The sequence below is a fragment of the Cebidichthys violaceus genome, unplaced genomic scaffold, assembly GCF_023349555.1.
Source record: "Cebidichthys violaceus isolate CVI_PGR_0920_01 unplaced genomic scaffold, fCebVio1.0.p SCAF_2, whole genome shotgun sequence".
Classification (NCBI taxonomy): domain Eukaryota; kingdom Metazoa; phylum Chordata; class Actinopteri; order Perciformes; family Stichaeidae; genus Cebidichthys; species Cebidichthys violaceus.
In genome coordinates this window covers 12288307-12311407 of record NW_027176372.1, presented here as the reverse complement: position 1 = coordinate 12311407, position 23101 = coordinate 12288307, and the positions used below count along the sequence as shown (strand labels likewise).

The window sequence follows — 23101 nt, the reverse complement described above, 5'->3', positions numbered from 1 at the left end:
GAGAGAGAGAGAGAGAGAGAGAGAGAGAGAGAGAGAGAAGGAGGACGAAGGAGAGTCCAGCATTTGATGCGACTGACTCTGTCTTTTGGCTCCCCAGCAGATGGTAGTGCAGCATCGCAGAGGAGCATCTCACAGAGTAGGACGAAAATGGTGCAGGAGACGGGCTGTCTGAAAATGAACGCTGCAGATTCCGAGGTACGAACCTTAATGGGATAATAGGGTAATATCTTACCTACACCATCATTGTGCAAGGCAGCACATTTAAAAAAAAAAAAAAACAGAATCACGAATGACAGTAGTATATCTTTCAACATCTCCCATATGGTGTACCCAGGGGGACGATTAAAAGTGGAGCACATTGATAGCCGGGGTGCAATGAATGTATGTGCGTATGGCTGCAGTTTTGAATCCAGTCACTTACGTAAATTAATCCAGGATTGAGTGCAATCATAATATTCAAACTGAAGATTAAATACTTCATACGGCAAGAGCAAAGACAACCAGCTGGGTTAACAGAAAGCAAACAAGGAGCAGAGCAAATATCAAGTGAGCTTACATGTGATATGTCAAAAGTGTTTACAAGGGCCTTGTTTGTATCACAAATAGCATATTTTACAGGAGGATTTGTGATTTTTGTGTCATCAGATGTTGCTTTGTTGTGTTATATCACAGGTATTTTCATGTCACACATAAAGCACTCTCTACCTGTTTACAAAGCGTAAAACATTTTGCTCTTTCAGATTTGGCCCTTTGAAATTTGCCACGCAGTAAGTGCATGTTAAAAGCGAGATCAAACTGGCTGATTCATACGGGTTTCCAATTGCCTCTGCCCTTAGTCAAGTATTGTTTCTGTGCTGTATGTATTGCATGCCATTTGGGAAATATCTTGGCTGTCTTTTAGCTCTATGGGCACGGATAGATTCACACACTCAAAAGTGCTTAAAGAAAGGGTGGTGAAGGAAGTTTGTCACACTGTAGTAAAAGCACCAAATAGGCTCAGAACAGAAAGTGTCCATATATAACAATGCAGTATTTTCTGTGCCCACCGAAAGGAAAGAAGAAGGAAGGATTTCATGCTCTGGTGATGCAATGAAATGTATTAACAAGAACAGAGGAGTATTTAAGGTGAAACACATCGCACCATGTATGTTGTGACAAAATACATCAGTGCAGGAAACATCAGCCACAAGTTCTAAGCCAGAACTGAATCCTTTGAAGTCCTGCAAAATGGCTCTCATCAGATGAGAGCTCTGCAGACTGAGACATCCAGCTTATAAAAAAATGCTGTGATTGGAAACCTGGTAAGCTAATGAGTTTGCACTTCTATCTTCTCAATTTGTACAGGCTTTTGTGCCAAGGCCTTTGAGGCTTTTCTGTGCCAAGTCTTGTAATAGTGTTCTCATTGTTCGCCTGAGAATCTGACACTTTTTCATGAAACTTAGGGGGAATCCATCTCCAAACTTTTTCACATGAGAAAGACAAGGAGGCCGGGAAAATCACTGTGAATTATGGATATTGCTGCAGTGAAATTAAGTTGACAAAGAAACGGCATAACAAAAAAAAAAGAATCCTGTCATAAATGTCTCCAAAGGATGGATATTTTACAACTGCATCTGAGCTGCAATGCGGCGTAACAAGTCATAAGTAGTTCTTGTTAAAGACTTATGAAACCATATTTCTCCGGCCCCCTCTCCTTTTGTCAGCCTAACAGTCTGAACTCCAGCATTCTTATAGGTAATAATCTTCTGTAACTATTAACTATTGGCTCCACAAATCATGTGTATATTAGAATATAAACTTTGTTGTCAGAGTTGTTGCTGTAAAAGGGAAATAATGAAAGGCTGGTTGTGTGATAGTCATCTCCCTCTCCCTCTCCCTCTGTCTCCCACTTTCTCTTTTGGTTTGTCTCTGTCGAAGCAGACCGCATAACTAAATGAGCTACAAATGAGAGAGGGGTTTTTACACATGGGAGTTGTTCAAATTATTGGGAGCACAGTGACCACAGTGCTTATTTGAGCTTAAGATGCAGGCTGTTGAGATTGGCCTGGAGCAAATCTAGAGGGCTGGTTGAGTCTTCAGGCATGTCCAATCCTATCCATTCAACCATTAATGCCTGAGAGTAGACCAGAGGAAACATTACAGCCCTCAGAGCAACTCTGAAGCAGAGAGACCAGGGTCCCTTTTCTCCTCGAACTCACTGCTTCCTTTGCCCAGCCTCGGTGAAAATTCAATATTTCTTACACATGACAAGACAGCACAGAACACTCTCCATATCCTCCTCACTATTTTAAACTACTGTACACTCAGCAGTTGAGTTCTCTAATTATACTTGCTTTGCATGCAATAATCAGCTGTCTGGGGAGTTTGGAATAAACATACAGCAAAGAAAAGACTGTGCACATTATCTCATTACGCACTTTATTATTACTGTAGACAGATGTTCACACATTCTATAGGTCAAACTACTGAAGAAGAATAATTTAATGAGAAATTGAAGAGGAAATTAAAACGAATGGCTCCCGTGTGAAAGTTAGAATTCCTCGGTACAGTTCATACAGTACAGTGGACACACCTATGTCTCTATAATTCGCAGACACACACAAACACGCACACATAAACGCGCACAGTAATTCTATGAGGCTCAAGGTTGTCGTGCTTATTAAATATATCAACTTAACCACTGATGTCATTGATCAAAAAGCCAATTCCAGTTCTATTATTGTGTTAGAGGGTAAAACAATTGCCAAATGACTTTGTGAGGTGCACTCACTTGGTAAACAGATCTGAGATCCATTAAAGCCTTGGAGATTATCAAGCCTCAGTCCAACAATTTGTGGAGATTGCTCGAAACACCTTGCTGGTGACCTTCCTCATCCAGTTGAAAGTCAATGGGAAATGTGGCAAGGAGCCCGCCAACGCCACAAGCGCCCCCCTGCACTTTAATTACACCGTTCTTCAATGGCTGGATATTTCCTAGTCCGCGCCCCCTTCCTCGTATAACCATGTGTCCCTATCAATACCTCGGACCCACCTTTATAGTCCAGCTGTACCATAAGCTTAATAGCCCCCAAGACACTGCTGGACACACTTAATCAGGGTGTCTATGCTCCTTGATAGATATGGCATAGCATGAACTCATTCTCATCAATATTAACTCCACGCTGTGCCTTGTGGTTTACTGTAGCTGCCTCTCTCTGACCTCTGAGTGAGGAACGTGGGTGTTTTCCATGTGCTTAATCATAATGCACAGTGCCTACTGCATTGATAGGTTAATGTACCAGAGAGGATCAATGCAGTCTTGAGGACGTCTAGTACAACAGACATTTAAAGGTTTGGGAAAGGCTTAAACAATGAATGCAGTCGGTCTATGTTAAGATCTCGATCCAGCTTAATTAAATGGGGTTGTGCGAGGTCTGCAGTGTGATGAGTTACTGTAGATAATTGGCGAAAGCGAATGTTCTAAAGAATGTAAAATCAACCAAGAGCTCATTAAGAGCACATAAACAATATTTTCTACAGATTTTTGAAAACATATTCCGAAAGATCAGTGTCAGTTCAATACTTTCTGAAAAACAGGCGCAGTAATGAATGTTTGTAACCTATGGGGTCCTAAATCAGTCTGAACTCAAAGCTGTCTTGATGTGTTTTCCACCGAGTTGTTTAAAGTTGTACTGATATTCAGGATATTTGAAGATATCTGAGCCCGATGCCTGAATAACACTGACTGGCAGGGGATCAATAGTCGAAGCATTTATGTACTGGTAATCTCCATAAAACTTTATGCAAATCTGTTTGGGAAAAAAAGCACAGGCTTTTTGACTCACACGGAAAACTCAGCAATAATTGAAAAACAAGTTAGAAACTATTCTTATCCCTCTGTGTCAAGATAATGTTTTCAATCTGGCATTTGAAAGGACGGTATGGTGTGCAACATGAAAAAGTGTTTCTAAAGCTCTTTTTTATTTTACTTTTTTTTTATTTTTTTTATAATACTAGAGTTACTGCATCTGTCTCCTCTGAAGGGGAAAAAGCCAGAGAAAAACATTTGCTCCCAATGAATAAATAATGAAAGGAAACGAGGTGCTTGCATTAATTTGCAAAGCAGAAAATGCACAAATTTTCTGTCAGAGTTTGGAGCCAAGGTTTTTGGGAGATCATTTACCTCATGGCGGGTTGTTACAATATGCAGCCAAATATAGCAACACTTTGGTGAGGAAACTTTAAAAATGCAGTGTACTTGACAGTAAATGAAATGGAAAACATTCTACAACCTTTTTATTTTATAAGGGCTCGGGCAGAATCCCAATGCAATCTAAGAGGAATAGCTGAGTGTGCTTTGAACTGAAAGATATATAGAATCTACAAGAGAAATTTCATTTGTATATCATTTATATTGAAGAAATATGTGCTTTTCATTCTTTATCTGTGCATCTTACCCATTTAGGAATCTGTGAGCATGCCCATGTTAAAATATATGCCTTGTTTACAATGGAACTGTAAAAACATACTTTTATGTGAAAGCTTCACTGAAATTCAGTCGTACCGTGAAACTGTAGCTCCTCCACTAATGCAGAGCTGATGAAGACAGTACCCACTCCATTTGCAGAAGACCACTGAGCATCTGCAGGCCAATTGTCTCTTTTATTTCCCAGTATCTGGCAAGCCATATAGCAGAGCTATACGGTCCAAGAGCTAGAAAGCTGCTGTCTCTTCTTGGTGGACACCTGAAAGCAAACACAGATGTGTGCCATTGTCTGGTCGGCCATTTATCTTTGGAGGACAAGCCAAATTCTAAATCTGACAATAAAGATGTTGAATTAGATATCTCGCTAAACAGCTCTATAGAATAATAATTAATATGTCGCCTTGGGCTTGTGTCTTAGAAAGGGTCCCCACCAATGGTGGCATGTGCAAAAAATGCCTCCAGTAGACCTGAGTTAATTTACCTCTAATAATGCATTATCTCACACTGAACTAGCTCTGTTCCTGTTCCTGTACTTGGAATATCTTTCTTTGCAATATCTGAGGAAGAAAAACTGATAATCGAGGTAAACATTTTAACATCTGATTCTTGGCAAGGATTTGAGCGAGCAGAGTAAATAATAAGAGCAATGATCTGTCCCACATGGAAAATTATTATTGACTATGAGATATTACATCACTTAACAGTAAGACTTAGGGAAACAAAAACAACTTAATTAGCACCTCCAGAGAGCAAAAACAGATCCAAGTTTTCAAGAGTAACACTCAGCCAAAATCTCAGCCAATACATTATCTCTCACATTAGCTCGTACCCTGCTGCAAGAGAGTGCTCTTTCCATTTAGAGATATACAATATGGCTGATGAATAAATGTAAGTCCTGGTCACAAGCCCAAATATGTTCCATGTTTAATAAACTAAGCTGCCATCAAACTACTTATACTCTACTTTTACTTGAGCAAGGCTTGTATCGTACAGCTATTATGAGTGTATGGCTGCATTTCATATCAGAAACTAGAGAAAGGCAGCTTCTTTCTATTCCTTTTATGTACAAAGGGATGAAATGCTGTGGTGTTTGTTGATCTTCTTAAAAGGGTGGTTTCCGTGGTTTCAGTGTGTCTCAAACTTGTAAAATACAATTGAACTATACAGCTCTCGGTTGGAGCCGAAGGTCTTAATTGGCATGTGATTGCCTGTCATGAGTCATCACAGGAATGTTGGATGTTTTTCAATGTCAGTTGCTGTGTGCAAACACATGGATCCAACAGATGGCAACATTGTTCCTTCAGAACAGGTTACTTGGAGCTCTGCCAGTGAGGTATGGGTGCATCGACAAAACCCTCCAAAATAAAAACAGCCATCAAATACAAGTGTGGGCGATGACGATGTGACTAATTGTTGCCATGGTGATCTGGTCTTTGAGATAACGTCTGACGGTAAGGGAAAAGGAGTGAGCCGTATGGAGAGCAGAGGAGAAAATGAGAATGGGAAGGGGAGGAGAGGAAGACGGTGAAAGAAAAGGAGCATTAATGTTCCATGTGGGAGAGGAGAAAGGAGAGACGTGGCCCTATAATGTAAGGTCAATCCAATGTCTCCCAGTCAATTCAGCGACGTAAATACCTTCTGACTCATTTATTCAAGAAGTGGCCTTCATCCTCTGAGAGTATCACTTCTCATTCTACAATTACGAGTGTTCAAAATGGATTGCAGCACTTTACATAACAGCTCCATAATAACATGGTAATAGTCGGGTAATAGTTTCATAATTAAGAGGTATAAATTAAGTAATGCCATGTAATTTTCCAAAGTAATGACCAGGTAACAATGGGCATATCTTACATACATTAGACTGAAATTTAAGTTACAGGGTAACGAGGGGCCAAAAACAATGTAATAATGGGGAAACACATTTAAAGATGACAACGAGGCAAAACTGTCAAAGGTACAGTGTGTAGCTTTTCAGGGGATCTATTACCAGAATTTGAATATATTCAGAATTATGTTTCCATTAGTGCATAATCACCGGACACTAAAATGGTTGTGTTTTCGTTAGCTTATAATGAGCTCTTCATATCTACATAGGGAGCGGGTCTTCTTCACGGAGTCCGTCAGTGTTCTGTTTCTAACGCAGAAGGCTCTAGAGAGAGCCTTTTGTGTTTTCATGTTACCTGAAGGCCACTGTAGTTCTCCGACATGCTTGTGAACCTGCGTTAACATGAGCCAAAGAGTTCGGAACCGTGGTACCGCAAGCCGCCGCCTGACTTTCGTTGCTCCTAAAGTAGTGTTATTATGATAATGATGGCCTCTGAGTGTTACCACGGTTTTGTACTCCGCAATCTGGAACCACACTGCTCGATGCCGCCAAATCCTACACACTGCACCTTTCAGTAATATTGTAATATGGTAACCTGCTATCGATTAAATGGTTATATCAGTCTAATACTTGGCTAAACATATGGTAATATGGTGAAATAAATGGGGTTATAACCTGATAATAAGAGGTACGATAGGTTGATGTTTTCACAATATTATGGGCCAAGCGCAATACCTTTAAAATCACAAGAAAATTCATCACTACTATGTTTATGTTCCAAACATTCCCATTTGCTTCAAGGTTATTTTTCAGAAATGAGAAAGTTTAATACTGTGACTTGTTACCTGGAAACACTTGTGGTGGCTTCTGTGTAATAACCATGAATCTAACCATGAACCAAGATATACCCATTGTTAAAGCGAGGGTGGGTAGTATATTTTAGAATCAGTTTTAGTTAAATTAGTTGAAATTCTCTTCACATCCCCACAGCAATCAATAAAACAATATCTAGAACTGTACAAGGCGATTGGACAGCGTACCTGGCGGCATGATCGTACTCTGCCTGTGTGTTTACATTCCTTATGATATGTTTACGTTCACAATAATAATTTGGGGAAAGTGGCTTTGGAGAGAGGCCCGAAAAGATGGGCTGTGTGCTATTTACTTTCATTTAAAAATAGTTGGCAACACTGGGCTTGGATTTTATAAAACAAATTGTGTCACAAATTGGTATGAAAGAGATTGTTACACCCAGGTTTAATTATGTTCTGATCCCTCTTGCATCAGTCTTCTAAATATCAAAAAGTGCATGCTCATGTGTTTCTTTCTGAGAAAAAAAAGGAGCTGCATTTTGCAGGATACACTTATCCCTTTAATGACCTGCAGGATCCTTTCATCATCAGGCTTTGTCTGTGACCGAGGTAGCATGGCTGGCGTGTGTGTTTTGTTTGCTCAAGCAGTGTTACACCACAGCAAGTGCAGAGTCAGTGTCTGCTGTGTTAATGTTGTTCCAGAGAGAGAAGCCTGGCCACAGACTGTTGCATCAGCCCTTCCTTTTGTTTAACAGGACAATGAACACTGGATGCTCTAACGCAAGACAGGGAAAGTGAGGGAAAAAACAGAGGGCATGAAAAGGAAGAGGCTCTTCATTTCAACAACATAATGTCATTCTTTGTTTAAAAAATCTGACTAATCCAGTTTTCCCCACGGTCAAGGTCAGCTCTTTAATAAGGCAGATATAAATCACCACTGGGTTCATACTTTCCCTCGGCGCTGTCTGAGACCATGCAGCACTGTTGCGTTGTGTATTATCACATGTGAGCTGCCAGTTGTGTGGCAAACTAGGCTGCAGTGCGACTTGTCACAGCACTGTGTGTCATATGACAACCTGCTACCTGGCAATAGTTTCCACTGGGGCTGAGTGATAAGAGGGGAGCTGCAGATAAGATGTCGTCTATTCTGGAGGTGCCAGGAGCCCATGCCATTTACACGGGAGGAACTGATCTTTTTTAAAGAAGTGCAGGGAAACTGCCTTTGTGGTGTGTTTGATGCCACTCACCGGAAAAGTCATTAACGGCAGAATTCTTTTTTAGTGAAGGACTCGTGAATAGCAGCAACCACTGTATGTGACTTATCATTACTCACTCCTCCGACTGCAGTGTGCCTGATAACGACACAGGAATGTGGATTTGTCTTCACTCCCACACAGGCTGGTGCTAAATGACAGTGAAGTGACGAGTCCTGATGATTCTGACATGATACATGTCGCCTTTCGCCGACCAAAATTTGTCAGTAACACTCGTCAAGGTGCTCCTGCTACTCATCCCCGTGCCTGTCACTGTGATGGTACCACATAAAAGACGACCTCATTCCCTTTTCCCCTACATATTTCTAACTGAATCAACTCATGTCATATATAACACAAAAAGCCTCTATTTCGTACATTTTGTAATGCAGGAAAATTGTTGCAAATGTTCTTTTTCTCCAGCCACATCGTACTGGGAGAGAATGTGTTTTTTTCATGTAATGCACCCCTGGGTGTCCCTTCTGCTCCCTCCCTATGTTTACAGGACAATTTGTTTCTGCTACAACCTCTCAGCAGGAGTGTGTTAAATTAGTGGGGCCTGTGTGGGCACATATACACCAGGCTAGTTTTTTGGGTCCGTATGTGTGTATATATACGCTTTCTTGTGTGCTTTGCGTAAGCTTGAACTAGGCAGTTGTGAGGAACTCCACGTAATAGCAATCAGCTAAGGCTTCATTAAAATGTAAATTCTACCCGAGCCTCTTGTGGGTCTTTACAGTGTTTCCAAAATAACCGAGCGAAGGCCTTCTGGGGACTTAACGTATGATCTAATCGCTGTGTCTTATTTGAAACCTCCCTCTCTCTCTGTGCAAGCAGGACTGGAGCGCCCCGTCTGATTTGGGGGAAACAGAACACTTAGAAGCGATGCCTGGCCGGCTTTCAGACCGTCCCTGCTTTCCCTGTTTGTTTGCTTTTCAAGAGCAGCACAAAGCTAATTAGACAGCTGGTGTTGAGCCAATTTGTGTCCCTCAGTCTGTTGTTTACCCACTTTTTGCATAATGCAGACGTGATTGTTGACACCGTATGATGCCGCTACATGGTCACAAGTGGCCATTTGGTTCATTTTCCTTGGTGTAGCCTGAGCGGCAGGAAGCTGGGTTTTCTTGGTTTGGGGAGGCACATGTGTGTTGATTGTGTGTCTTTGCATCCTAAGCACTCATCAATTTGCAATTAAGAGCGATACACAATTAGCAGCCATCCAAATAGATTACACTTCCATTCCAGATCAAGTAGCCACAGGAAACCCACTGACCGCACTGTAGTTGCATCCCACTCCAATTCAAACTGGCCGGTTTTCTGCACTCAAACTAGAGCTCAATCGAAATGTTGGAACCAATCTTCAGTATTTTTGAGAGAAGACTGATAATGAAACAATACAGCTCTTTTAAACGCAGCTACATTTATGTAAGCTCTTTTGGTATCAATTTTAAATATCATGACTTTATCCAAATCATTCTGAAACTTAGATGAGTAAAATAAGATTTAATGCCAGCCAACCAACATTAAATTATCTTACACATTGGCAAAACAAGAAAAATATTACATTCAACCATGAGTAGAGGGTAACTATATAATTGAGCTTGTATTAACCTTTGCTATAATTTACAATTATATTCCGCTGTATTACTAAAGGAAATACTGTACTGTTTTCTTCACTACAATTTATATGATGGCTGTTATTTAAGTTTCTGTAAATATTTTTATGCAAAACATATAAAAAAACTGTATATGTTAACTAGAAATAAGACCAATTACATCATGAAAGTGCTGCTTAGTCTTGACAGTAAATTAAATAAGCTTAGTCTGCTTAATAAGTAAGGTAAGAAACACAAAACATGTGTTCAGACATTCATTCTCTAATTGAACTGCCAAATTTGTCTGTTTTTCTCACAAATGACACAATGCTTTTATTGGACATGTTTGAGTGATGTGACTCTTAAGCTCCTTCGTCTCCAGCCTCTCATTAAGACAAAATCCAATCCAAAATATTGACATGTAACATCCGTCAATCCTTCTTGTGTATCTGCATATGCTTTTCAGAGTCCTTGGGAGCTGCAGCCTATAGATGCTGTAGACTCTGCACAGACCACCAGTCTATCACAGGGCTAACACATATAGACAAACACATTCACACTCACGTTCACACCCACAACAGGAAATTAAGAGTCTCCAATTCACAAGATCTGTGTGTTATTGGACTGTTAACAAAAAAAGGAGCAACAGGAGGAAACCACGGATATAAGAGGAGAACATAGCGAGGCCCCAGCTGGTCGAGTCGGGTTCTTGCTGTGAAGCTACAGAACAAACCGCTGAGTCATCCTCATTGCAACAACCAGTTCTCTACATTTCTCCTCCATATAAAGTTGCAGACTTAGTTTGTAGTTAATGGTTAAATGAACTAAATCAGAAATTGGAAAAACTGCATGCTACATACTACAACAAAATACTGCCATCTCATGTATTGCTAATTTACAATTTATTTAGTTCTTCTTGGTTGTCTTTTCCCAGGTGGTTCTTGTACCATGTTTTATAATGTTGACTGGAACAGCACACTATATGTCGCTGATTATGGCAAAAGAGTCATAAGGACATTTACCAATCATGTAATATCATTTAAACTGTTTACAATATATAGCAACATTTAATTTTAAAAAGGGTAAACCATCACATTTCTACTTTGCCCATCTCCTCAGTGACAAACTGGGCAGAGGCCTGAGTGTGTTCGATTAGAGGAGGACACCACTTGGGAGTGATTAAAGTTGAAGCATGAGTCGGCCCACAGATTGAAATGTTGGTTTGGGGTTGTTGCACCGGTTACTCTGCCGAAGTGACACACAAAGTACTTTTAGTGGTTTGAAAATAGAAATATAATACCTATTTGGTACAAATTACTCTGAGAATATGTCATGATGCAAATGATAACCCAGTATGTTGTTTTACATATTAATACAGTTAATTAGTTCATCGCTGTATTCATTTTCAAGTGATTTAATACCATATAGTGACCTCCAGGGGAAAGAAGCAGGAGGTATTTGAACAAGAAGCAGGTCTATTTCTATAAATATGAGAATTATCTTAACTACGTTTAATCATGTTGTACTCCAGGTGACTATCTCTGAAGAATACTTCTGAAAAGAGAGACATGACTAAGAATGAAGGAATGAGAAATGAGAGGACTTAACAAGTTGAATCCCATTACTATGATATTATATGTCATTACTAATAGTACATCCATTTATACAGCATAAATACATGACTTCTTTGTGTAAGATCTGGTGGTTGAGTATCAGTGAAGTCAGAGGGTTAAAGTAATTCAATTCATTTGTCTGCAATTTTTATTTTTCACCAAATGTGAAGCAAATAGCACCATTCTTTTTCAAGTGAGGGTTGGGTAAGAATATATACCATCAGATTATTACATTTGTCTATGGTCATAGATTTTGCCACACGGTTTATACTGCGGTAGCTATCCCACCTTTAATATCTCTGTGTGTACTCTATTAGGCCATGGTGGGCAATATTGCTGTTTTACTGCAACATAGGATTTGTTTTGTGATGAAGTATAATTTCTCAATTGATTTCCCAGAAAATGTATTGTATCATGATCTATTTCCATATCTTGACATGAAATAATTCATAGTGTGATGAAGGATTTTATTCCACCTCTATTTCCGGCAAGGATATAGTCATTGTCTTGAAGAAACTAAATCCTGTCAAGTTGCCTTAAAAAGGACCACAACAACAGCTATTTTCATTCTTTCACACACCTGTTTCAAAAATATAAAAACTTAAGTTATACAGATAAATATCAAAATCATCCACACACCTAGACAGACTGTCCTGTCAGACAACACGCTGCTAGCTGCTTCAAAATTGTGAAATTTGTGACAACCACAGCTAAAAAGGCGTACAGTTTTCCCCCAGTGAAAAGCTCAGTTGCATCAAGGCAGAACAAGAAGACTCTTTCTCTCAAAGGGATTCGTGCTGCAGACCACGAGAAGCTTCTGAAGGCAACACGTTGGTGTGTGTACAGTATTCTTTTTTGTCATGTGCAGCTCTTTATTTGGTGTTAAATATTACCGGGATGACAGGACAAACTCTTTTTCTTTGTATCAGGACTGAATTTGGTTTAACTGTGATTAATGTAGCGCAGCCAGTTGCACCGCATTACATAACATGCTGCATGAATACACATAGCGTGAGAATGCATAATGCATTTATTGTATTCAGGATGATACTGTGTAGGTAGTCTCCTGTCTGTTGTGCATGATGTCCTGCTGGACCAAGTGAACCAGTTATATTACTATGTTAGTTGTTTGTTAGCTGCTTCACTGCCCCAAACACAAATTCACATTACGTTCACATTACTGCACTTGACAAACCTTCTCAGTGTTTTCTAATTGCCTATTATTTCCATAAATTCAATTGTGCTTGAAAGGATATTACATTTGTCAGCACAAAAAGTCTGCATCAAAACTTATCTTTTGTTATGTATGAAATTTAAGATTAAAGGGAAAAAAATGAGAAATAAATAGTTAAAGAGAGAATAACTACTGCTCTAGACCAAAGCATGCTTGGATAAAAGTTGGCATATCGAGCTGTGGAAAAGCATCAGACAAGGGAGTAATTGGTTTCTTAGGGACACGTGGCAGGGTGTCAACTGAAAGGTTACAAGAGGCCATCAGACGTGCAGCTTCCCACACCAATGGCCATTTTTAAGAAGCCCTCATCATCTCCCATTCACATCATGTTTATCATTTCATCAATACACGTACAGGTAGCTTGGCATTAATGCTTGTAGATACTTTTCATGTGGAAACTTCTCTTTGAGTACCTTTGATATAACTTCATGTAGCATGAAAGAAAGATCAAAAGGAACCAGAATAAAAGTTCAGTGGAGAGGGGGGTCAGAGACCGGCCAGGAAAGGAAAAAGCAATAACCCAAAAGTAATAACGGAAGCACTGCTGGGAAAGTGGGCGTTAGCTGATTTGTTTGCCTATGCTTTTTGGTGGTTATGTGCATATTTTCCTCTTATGCATCTCATCTTCGGACAGAAAAAGATGAAGGCTGTGTCAGGACTGCAAGCTCTTTGTTTAAATGTGACTCTTTATTTCCTCCGTCAAGGGGGAAGTCAGATTGCGACCCTGTGCTTCTGTCAGTCATCCCTTCAGCCCCAAGGGGAACAGTCTGTCTTTATCACGCAGGCCTTCCATCCACTGCTGTCCTTTTGTTTCAGACTCTATTCATAGATCATGAAAAGGGAGACGTCTCTTCTCTCTCCCTATTTAATCCTATTTTTGTCCTTGTGCGGCTTGATTAAGTTGCCACGTGCGAGGCTGTATCCTCTCTGAGCCTATTCATCCTTGCAGTGTAATAATTATCAGAATGGATGCATCTCATATACACACACACACACGCCCACATACACCACCACGGGGGAGGCTACAGGTGGGGCACTTATGTCTCTTATCATCAACAAACCAAATCAATCAGCGATCGTGTACGCAGGGTGTGTCCTCTTATCAAAGTGGAGCAAAACTGGGCGTTATTTGATTTATGTAAAGCATGCTAAAAATGTCCTCATGTGTCTATACGTTTTGTATCTGTCTGTGTGTGTGTGTGTGTGTGTGTGTGTGTGTGTGTGTGTGTGCCTTGTTGCACTGCATGCCTGCGTGAGCCATGTACAGTATCTGCTCCCAGAGTACTTAGCCAGAGGAGCTGTCTACTGTTTGAATAAGGGCAGTCAGTCACCGGCACTAAAGAGAACATTCATCAAGCACTTTCACAGCTTACACCTGTTTCTGCTGGCTAAGACAGACAAGCTGGGACGGCTGCGGTGCCACATCACTCTACGCGCTTTCCCAAGTGTTCCTGTGTGTGTGTGTGTGGAGGGGGGGCCGCACAAACATATTGCTCCTGATGCTTTTCGAATTAGCTCCCCGCAATGACCATCACCATTCATAGGTAAATAAAGCTAACTTGCCTCGGCGTGACAAGAGGCGAGCAAACAGTTGCTGTTAACGTTTCTAAATCACAGATCTACCTGCATCACAGTGGCGGTGGTGCATTTCAAACCACATTACAGCGCTGGTTGACTTCACAGGAGGGGTGGGTCTGACCCCACACAATGCTAGGGTTTTGATACAGTCGTTGCCAGTAAAAGCAGGCATGGTTGCCCCCTGCTCAGCCTTGTTAAACTGTAGGACTGTAACACTGCATAATTTCCTGCTAATATGACAGATGTGTTCTAATCATGATAAAGGGCTGACTGCGATGCATAGCGACCTAGTGGCCTCACCTCAGAGCTCAAAGCGTTGCTCCCATTCAGTGCTCAGCAGCATCACACATAATTGCCTAACTCTATTCTGACATGGCCACTCAGTGGAATTGAGCCTTTCTAGCTCCACATATCAAATGTCTCTCTTTGGTGAGGTGTGTGCGCTCGTCACAATTTTTTGGTGCTCACTTCAGCGTGCATGTCCTTATATGGACAGGATATGGGCATTATTAGTGTGATCCATCAGAGGATATGCGTCACTCCTTCATATTTTCTTTCCTGCCGCCTCAGGTTTTGATATTACACTCTTATCTTCTTCGCTCTCCTGTTGTCTGCCGTAGTGCAGGGAGGGGAGAAAAGAAGCTCGTCCACTCGCATGCGGTACACATTCTCTAGCTTTATCGATTTCCTTTAAAATTGTATTTGCAGAAAACAGGAAGAATGTGGGTTTTAATATTTCCTACTCTCTGCAACATCTGGTCTGGGGTTGCTAGGTAACACGTGGCACTGCAGTGTTTGATGTGTGTGCTCTTTGCAAATGGCTTTGATCCTTAGCACACTGACAGACTCTCCACAGAGTTGCCTTCCCCTGGTAGTTTTGGCACCTCATCACACTATGGAGACTAAAACGTATCTGAAAGCTCCCAAGTGAAATGGAATACCTAGCTTGTTTGGCAAAGTAGAAAAGGGAAGCTGTCCAGAAAAGTTTAAGCTTGAAACTCTTTTCATTAACAGCGCTACAGAATAAGGCAGGCGGTGCCTCCGAGTTATAAAGTCATGTGACAAAGGAGACCGCAGTTCTCTGAAAGCAACAGACTGCATGATGTTATGCCCTTATCAAGGATGTTTAATACAATAGACTTCTAAAGGAATAGCACCGACACAAAGGCTGGTATGTTAATGACAGTATTGTTTAAATCAAATGAGATGTGGGATCTTTAAAGTGAGACTTCTCTCTGTTGCATGTGATCAAACACGTCCCAAAACACTCCCTGCATGACATTTTACTTCTATACAGTGACATGTCATTCTTTTCCATAAAGTAAACCTTCAATCTCATCCAGGTACAGGAAAAATCTATGTTAGGAAAAAAACAAACTTATTTGTATAACTCACGCCACTGACGGTGAAACTAGTCACATTTATTACTTGAAAAGACACATTATAACATCTGTTTTGAAGCTGATGGGTAAAACCATTCCTTTTTTGAATGCATGATTTACAAACATTATTTTCAGTACAGGCATACAAATCAGCATAAAAAAGATCCCCTCTCTCTTACTAGTGTTGTAAATAATGCCAGTCATGAAGATCCAATTTTATGTAAAATAATTAATTAATTGCCTACCAAACAATTAAAGGGTAACTTTTGGCCTGTGACAAATAAAGAATTGAAGATAAGAGAGATAAGAGATAAGAGTAGAAATTATGAAGAAAAACCCACATTTAATCGTTAAGTCAGATCATTCTTTAACGTGTCTGTTTACTTTAAAGAAATGAAAAGACACACTTTACCACAAAGCCAAGCCATGTGAGCTAACGTGAAAAATGTAGTTTCAGGTGGGCATATTCTGAAGTAAAATAATCCGAAAGTAATCATACTCAATTTGCAATTTGCACAACACTGAGCAAAGCCAAAGGAAGAGACAGACAGAGAGAGAGAGCGAGAGAGAGAGGGGGAGAGAAATGGGGTGTGCAGTGGCTGGCCCTGCACACAGGCGAGGTTGTGTGAGGTTATTACAGGTTTGATTATTGAGTTCCACAGGGCAATTGGCTCAAATGAGGGCTGACAGCTTCGCAGGGCACCAAACAGCTGGAGAGCTCATCTCTGCCAGCAGCCATATTAAGACCATTTCACTCCCAGGTGCATCAGCTGCTATGATCTGTGATTAAGGCATAACTAATGAAGAGTTGGTGAAAGTAATCCGGTGCCACTGCATCTGCAGATGCTTTCAAGATGCTGGACCTGTGTCTTGATAGCTTTACAGAAAAATAAACTGGGAGGATGTTAATAATGACACTGACTGGATTTAAGGTGGAAATCCAGCATTGAATACGTTCTTCACAAGCTACTCACACGGTCAACGTCCTTCAAAAGACAACGACCTCATCTGTCACAGCCTTTTGAATAAGTGCCAATATACGTCAATACAGCGTCACACTTGTGTCATTCCACCTTATTTACAGATTCATATCTGTAACCTAGCAACCAATCAACAGCTGGCAGCTAGGCAACAAACTAACCAGCTTCCTTGCTTTGTACTTCTGTGTGAAAACACCATGAATGGCACTCTCTCTCTCTCGTATAATATTGCTTAATTGTTTACTTGAACTGCAGAGCCATGATGACATTATCTTTTGAATTCTTGTTTCAAGCGGGGTTGGATTTGGCTGAAATCTAGGTGTATCAATCAGTTATACTTTCTGCAAAACGATGTCAAAGCCTGGTGGAAACGAATTGACATAATCTCTCCTTAGTGCAATATGTATGAGCAACCACTCACCGTGGCAAAAGAAAATTTGGCCCGATGTTATGCACAACGTGGGTGTTGGGATCCCTGAGCAACTTGTAATTGCGTTTCATAATGGTTATTTCTTCCTCCTTACCCTTTTCTCTTGCAATATGGGAGATAATGGAGCGCTGCGTGGAAAGGGAATGATAAGGTGTTACCCAGGTTCAAAAGATTTGTGTGATTTTTGCCTGAAACTCGCATTTCGACTTTGTTGTGACCGAATACACAGACTAATGTGTCAGTTGGTCGGTGGGGAACCCGCGTCACACGCTGACAGTAGCGGTAGGTTTCATTTATCATTTTATTCTTCGGAGATGTCTCATCAGCCTGTCACCTGTTGTGCTGGCGGTAAACAAGGATGAATGATGAATTACAGAATTCAATTAGGTGACAGCAGCTGTCACAGAGGCTAGTTAAACTATTTGCGGTACTAATCCTGTGAAAGTCTGTGGAGAGCTTTTTTTTTTTCCTTCTCAGCGCTGCTTGTGGTCTAGGCTTCTGTTGACAAACGCTACATCATCGTAGAGGACAGGAAGCCGAATTGCATCTCAAGGCTGTTTCCATGTAATATTCATTGTCAACTGAGAACACAGTGGCTTCAAGTTTTAGATCAAAAGCATTTCTATTCAGCAACGAGGGAAGGCATTTGAGTGTGGAGGAGGAATTCACAAATCGCCTTGTTCTGTCTTTGATATTTTTGTTTTCCATTGGACCTTTGGCAGTGAAGCAGTTCCGTCCACGGACGGTCATGCTCGTAACAAAGTACTGCATCTTTTGTGAGTTTCAGCATCTAGTAGCATGACGTCTGAATCATCAATCAGGCTTACTGTTACTTAAAGCAGGAATATTTTGTTCATGTTCTGCACTGGGTGAAACGTACATTACACGAGGCAGAGCCATTAATCTTCTTGCCTGGCATAGCCTTGCTTGTTTGATGCCATTTCTTAAACAGAGACTTGCTTCCAACATTCCTAATGTTGCCATCCATTCAGCTTCAGTATTACAGCTCAACATACAGTGGTGCTGAAGCAAAAATGTGTTATAATTGTAATCAAAAGTAATGTTTAAGAACAGGATGTTAAACCTCAATGCAATAACCTGCCACACAGCAGAGATAAAACGGGAGCGCCAACAAGTGAAATGGAAATTTACTGTAGTGACTCATCCTCATTTTTTCCCCTGACATCTTTATTTCATTTTGAATCATCCCAATATGTGATACTGCTATTTTGTGCACAATGTCAGCCACCCATTCACTATCAGCTGTCACTGTTGCCCCCAGTCCTGAGAGCTGTCTCGCTGTCATTTTCAAGAAAGTCTTGACTGTTTCGCCCCAGGACTAGAGTTATTTAAATTTAGGTGAAAATCATGTGAATTGTGGTCTCAAATACTTTCAGACTAATCCCATTTAAGGCAAATGCATGGCTCTAGCATTCCTCAACAATCTTATCTTTGCATCGCTGCATACATACAGTACAATCCCATTCATTTCACCCACAATGGTAGTGCTTGATATAATGTAGATGTAAGATTTAAAGTACTTCGTAGGAGTTGACATTATACATTCGATGGTCTAATTTAAGTCTGATGATGAGATAAAGCACATTCGTGTCTTGACCAACGGGATTTGCCTTCTACATCCATTTCTTCCTCCCACGCATGTGCACATTTTGAAGTGATATATCGAAGTCCAACCAGTCCATTAAATATCTATTCGTAATTTCCTGAGCTTTACAGATAGCGAGCCTATTACATATTTAGTTGACTCCGCTGCTGCACGGCACAGAAATCAATCTGCCGGGAGATACAAGGTGCAGTAGCCAACGTGAGGACTCCCCATACCACATTTATACATATTTTATTGCATTTGTCCGACAATTGGTCAAGAGCTCTTCTGAATTAACATTTGGAGGACATGTTTTATTATACTCAAAAAGGCATCAGAAACTGCTGGCACTGAAGATGAATAGTTTCTCAAGTGTCATTGTACAAAGAGATACCAGCTCAAAGCTCAGCTAGAACATCAAAAGTCTCAATAATCTGATATATCTATGCAGGGGATCCTTCACTCTGGACAGTGGGCACGTTTGATACAAATACAAACATAGTTTTGCATTTGCTTTCTGTGGCACTGAAATTAATTTATTCATTATTCACACTTGCAATAATGATGCAAATGCAGTTTTTTGAGGTAGTGGTCGGCAAAATACTAGGATATACTGCGACACTTCAGATAGCATTTCCCAGGAGCAAATAGCCTGACATCACAAAAGATGACAGCATCTTCACAAGCCCATGTTTAAGCTTCTGCAGACACATACTACACTCTCCTCAGCAAGAGGACACTAGCAGAAAAGCTAAAATGGTTTATTTATTTTGTATCTGTTGTGCATGCCACGATTTGCATTTCAAAGGATTTTTTTTTTTTAGATCCGGCAGTAAACAGACACAGCAGTAAAGGCCAGTGTTTAGCTTCTCTGAACGGCGGCATAGAAATCCCATCATAAATTAAGTCATTAAGCAATGCATGGCAGTGGTGTAAAATGACATGAGTTGTTGGGATGGGAAAACATAAGGCAAAGCAGCAGATTACATGTTCATAACCATAATCAACTCATGGTGAACTACCGGTAATACGAAACAAAAGGCATTTTTATGATTCCGCTTGTGGAAAAGACAGTCTATTCTTTTTAGCTGCAGAGCACACCAAGGTCTGAAGTACTGATGATACTCTAAAGTGTTAGATTGATGGGATACTTGGTCCCGGAGTGGAACAAACCATTTATTACAGCGTGAGTACAACACGTCCCTGACAGCACAAACTCACCTAATAATCCTTGAAACCTGGGACAACCTGACGCTTCAACGACAAATAAATGCTTTAGAATGGGCCAGAAACTACCTTATGTTTTATCTTTTTTGTTTTACAGGGTTACTTTAACACAATGCATTTATCTTTTTACATTATTGCGTGAGCAAGATATTCTTCTTTCACTGCAACTACATAAATACAGCGTGGCTATTTTACAGTATAAAGTAGCACAATACCAGCTTGCTAAATCAGCTGTGATTTTTGTGTCGCAGATGTTTTAAATTCAGTGTGAGTGAGGGCGCATCCTTAGGACTGATAAGTACGTGTGTGTCAAGGGTAGGCCTGGTCCTTTTGCAGTGCATAATTATTTCATGTAACATGCTTACTACCAGAGTTGCACTTCGTTCGAGTCCTGAGGGATGGTGAAAGGCCAACTGCTGTTGCATCTCACTTCTTCCTCACTGGAAAGTGGGGCTATGTAGATAAGCTTGCGTTCCACTTTGGTCGGTTCATCTGGTGTAACGCCGACTGTGTGGAGGATAAAAAGTAAATACCCTTACAAACCCTGGCAGTGCAACTAAGAGAATGAAAGAGGTTAATGAGAGCACTTCACATTCACATGCCAGTATCTAATGACTGTTAGGGTGAAATGCAGTTATCATCAATGGCATCTCTCAATGGAAGTCATTAAAATAATTCCAAGATGCAGTTTAACTGTGAAAGCGAATGTGAGTGTTGCCAGGCAATAAGCCCCCCTCTCAGAGAAGGTTGATGTAATAATCTGCTCGCTCCAAATGGACAGAGGCTGTTTTGACAGTGCTTGCCCTGGGCTCAATTTACAAAGCAAGCAAACAGCTGATCGACTCAAGAGCCAGGCATGTGCTTTGAATATGTGTCATGTATCCACAAGGCAGTCAGTTTCCTTTGCTCTTTAAACAAAAAGACATCTACGTCAAAAGCAACAGCTTTTTAAAGACAGGTTAAGAGCCTCATGATTGCACACAGAAGTTAGGTTATAATATAACATTTACTCCGGCAGTAAACTGGTACAGAAGGGATGAGCCGCCAGTGCATGAAAGTCAAATATTATCTTGGCAAAGCAGAGAGCCAAGAACAGCGCAAGTTCAAGATACCACGAGCAGTCCTGCTGAATCCAGTAGTTCAAAAGGGGGCTCATATTGTGCATCTACCAATAAGGACAGATCCCAGGAGAGAACGATAACACCGAACTGCCGTCGACCAATGTGTACCTTTTATCCCAAATGTGCCATGGGTGACAATCCATCAATACCAATGGAGTAAACACAGATAGCTGCAGAATAAACTGTGATGGTAGATAGGAAAAGAATGGCAAACTGTAATTCTGGATCAATTATGTCCCAATAAAAAGTTGCTGATAGCACGTAAATATGTGGGCAAATTACAGCACTGTGGAATTTAATAGACAAAAGGTTAGTGCAAGTACTCAGGCTTAGCCTCATAGGAAATAGTAATTAAAAAGTATAGATAAGCTGAAGAAAATTAAAGATTGGAATAATGGATCATAACAAATGAGATCAATTCTAACTTATCTGGGACTTAACATTCCTATAAATGGCTCCTCCTGAATTCCTCGCCCAGTTTTGAAATTATTAATACATAATGTGAAATCTGTAGATCTTCCCCATGGCGTGCAAAGCAGGAATCTCTCCCATAACTGTTTATATGTAAGAGCAGTCCAGTTCTGCCGGTTTGTGCAGGTATCACTGTAATGAATTGCTGTAAATTTACGGTGGATTTTCAACGGTATCTTACAGTATTTCATAATAACTGTAACATACAGTTACATGTTCATCCCTTGCATGTAAATTAGCAGTTAATGCCGTAAATTAACAGTTAATGCTAAATGTTAACATCTGTTTGTTTGTTTCGTTACATTAGGTTTCTAATATTGGCGGAGCTAGCTCTGTGACATTAGCTAGCTCAAGCTCAAGTAGCCTTAGAAAGGTGCATAGCAAGTTAAGTTAACATAGCAAGTAAAGTTAACATAAATAAAGTTAATTACCAATTACAGTGTTAAGATGTAACGTTAGTAACCTAACTTGTGCTCTTATTGAACCGACTGTAGGACCGCAAATGGGACGCTTATCAAAATGGAGAGCGGACCAGAAATCGCTGACATGTGTTCAAGACGATGAACAGGTGAGGTAAGTTAACGCTAAAGGTAACGATACCTGTGTGTTATCGCAGGAGCAACATTAAAACCAGATCAAACTCATTTTATTGTTGAACATTAGTCCATTGTGGTCCATTGTCTTAGCTTAATTTCTTCACCTAACGTAATCAGCTCATCACATAGGCTAGTCTGTTAATTTAAACTGTATGGTATTGTTGTATTAGCTTTTTGCAAAGACTTGCACTGATATGTTCACACATGTGAGGCACATGCAAACCCACAGTTGCACACCCAAAGCTTCTTTTAAGTGTGTTTATCCTGGATGTCATAGAACTTTCCAGATGTTCAGAACAAATCGTTTCTAATTTTTTGATTGTGTTTGTTTTACAGTCACCCATCATCAGAGATTGAGGATACCAGCCAGACACTGCAGTCAAGTCCTCTTTTATGGGGTTCTCTCTCTTTATTGTTTTCATTCATGTGTGAGTTCATGCTGTTCAAATTAACTGCATACAACTTGTTAAAAAGCTAAACTGTGATGCAGTTCCATTACACTGTTCTTGATACTATTTTAATTCAGCGTTTCACTATTAATGCTATTTTCATTCAATGTTACACTGTTGATGCTAATGAGTTTAGTTAATAAGCTGGTCATTAACGATTTTATTAGTTTATTTGTTTTCTTCTAAACATGCAGTACATTGTGAGTTTTGTGATGTAATACAAATGTCCCTTTATTGTTTGTCTTGAGAACATGTATTAACCTGCAACAATTATGTATTGAATGTCTATTGTTATTCTTTTATTTATTGGGAATTAAATGCGAAAGTATTGGGTTGTTTTACCCTTTGTAAATAAACGGTAACATTCTTGCATATACCGTGAAATCACGGTAAAACCCAGTTATCCTACGATCATCCTACCGTAATCCAGTTTACGGTAAAATAAAAATGAATTAATTAAA

The 23101-nt window shown here is 40.2% G+C and overlaps 1 long non-coding RNA gene across 1 annotated transcript; it reads left to right on the top strand.

The window, feature by feature from the left end:
- The first annotated feature begins 45 nt into the window (after window positions 1–45).
- Window positions 46–22774, top strand: LOC137875994 (uncharacterized). The gene is made up of 3 exons (XR_011103408.1): window positions 46–195; window positions 22090–22168; window positions 22528–22774. It is a non-coding gene; the product is annotated as an uncharacterized lncRNA (long non-coding RNA).
- Window positions 22775–23101: the final 327 nt, after the last annotated feature.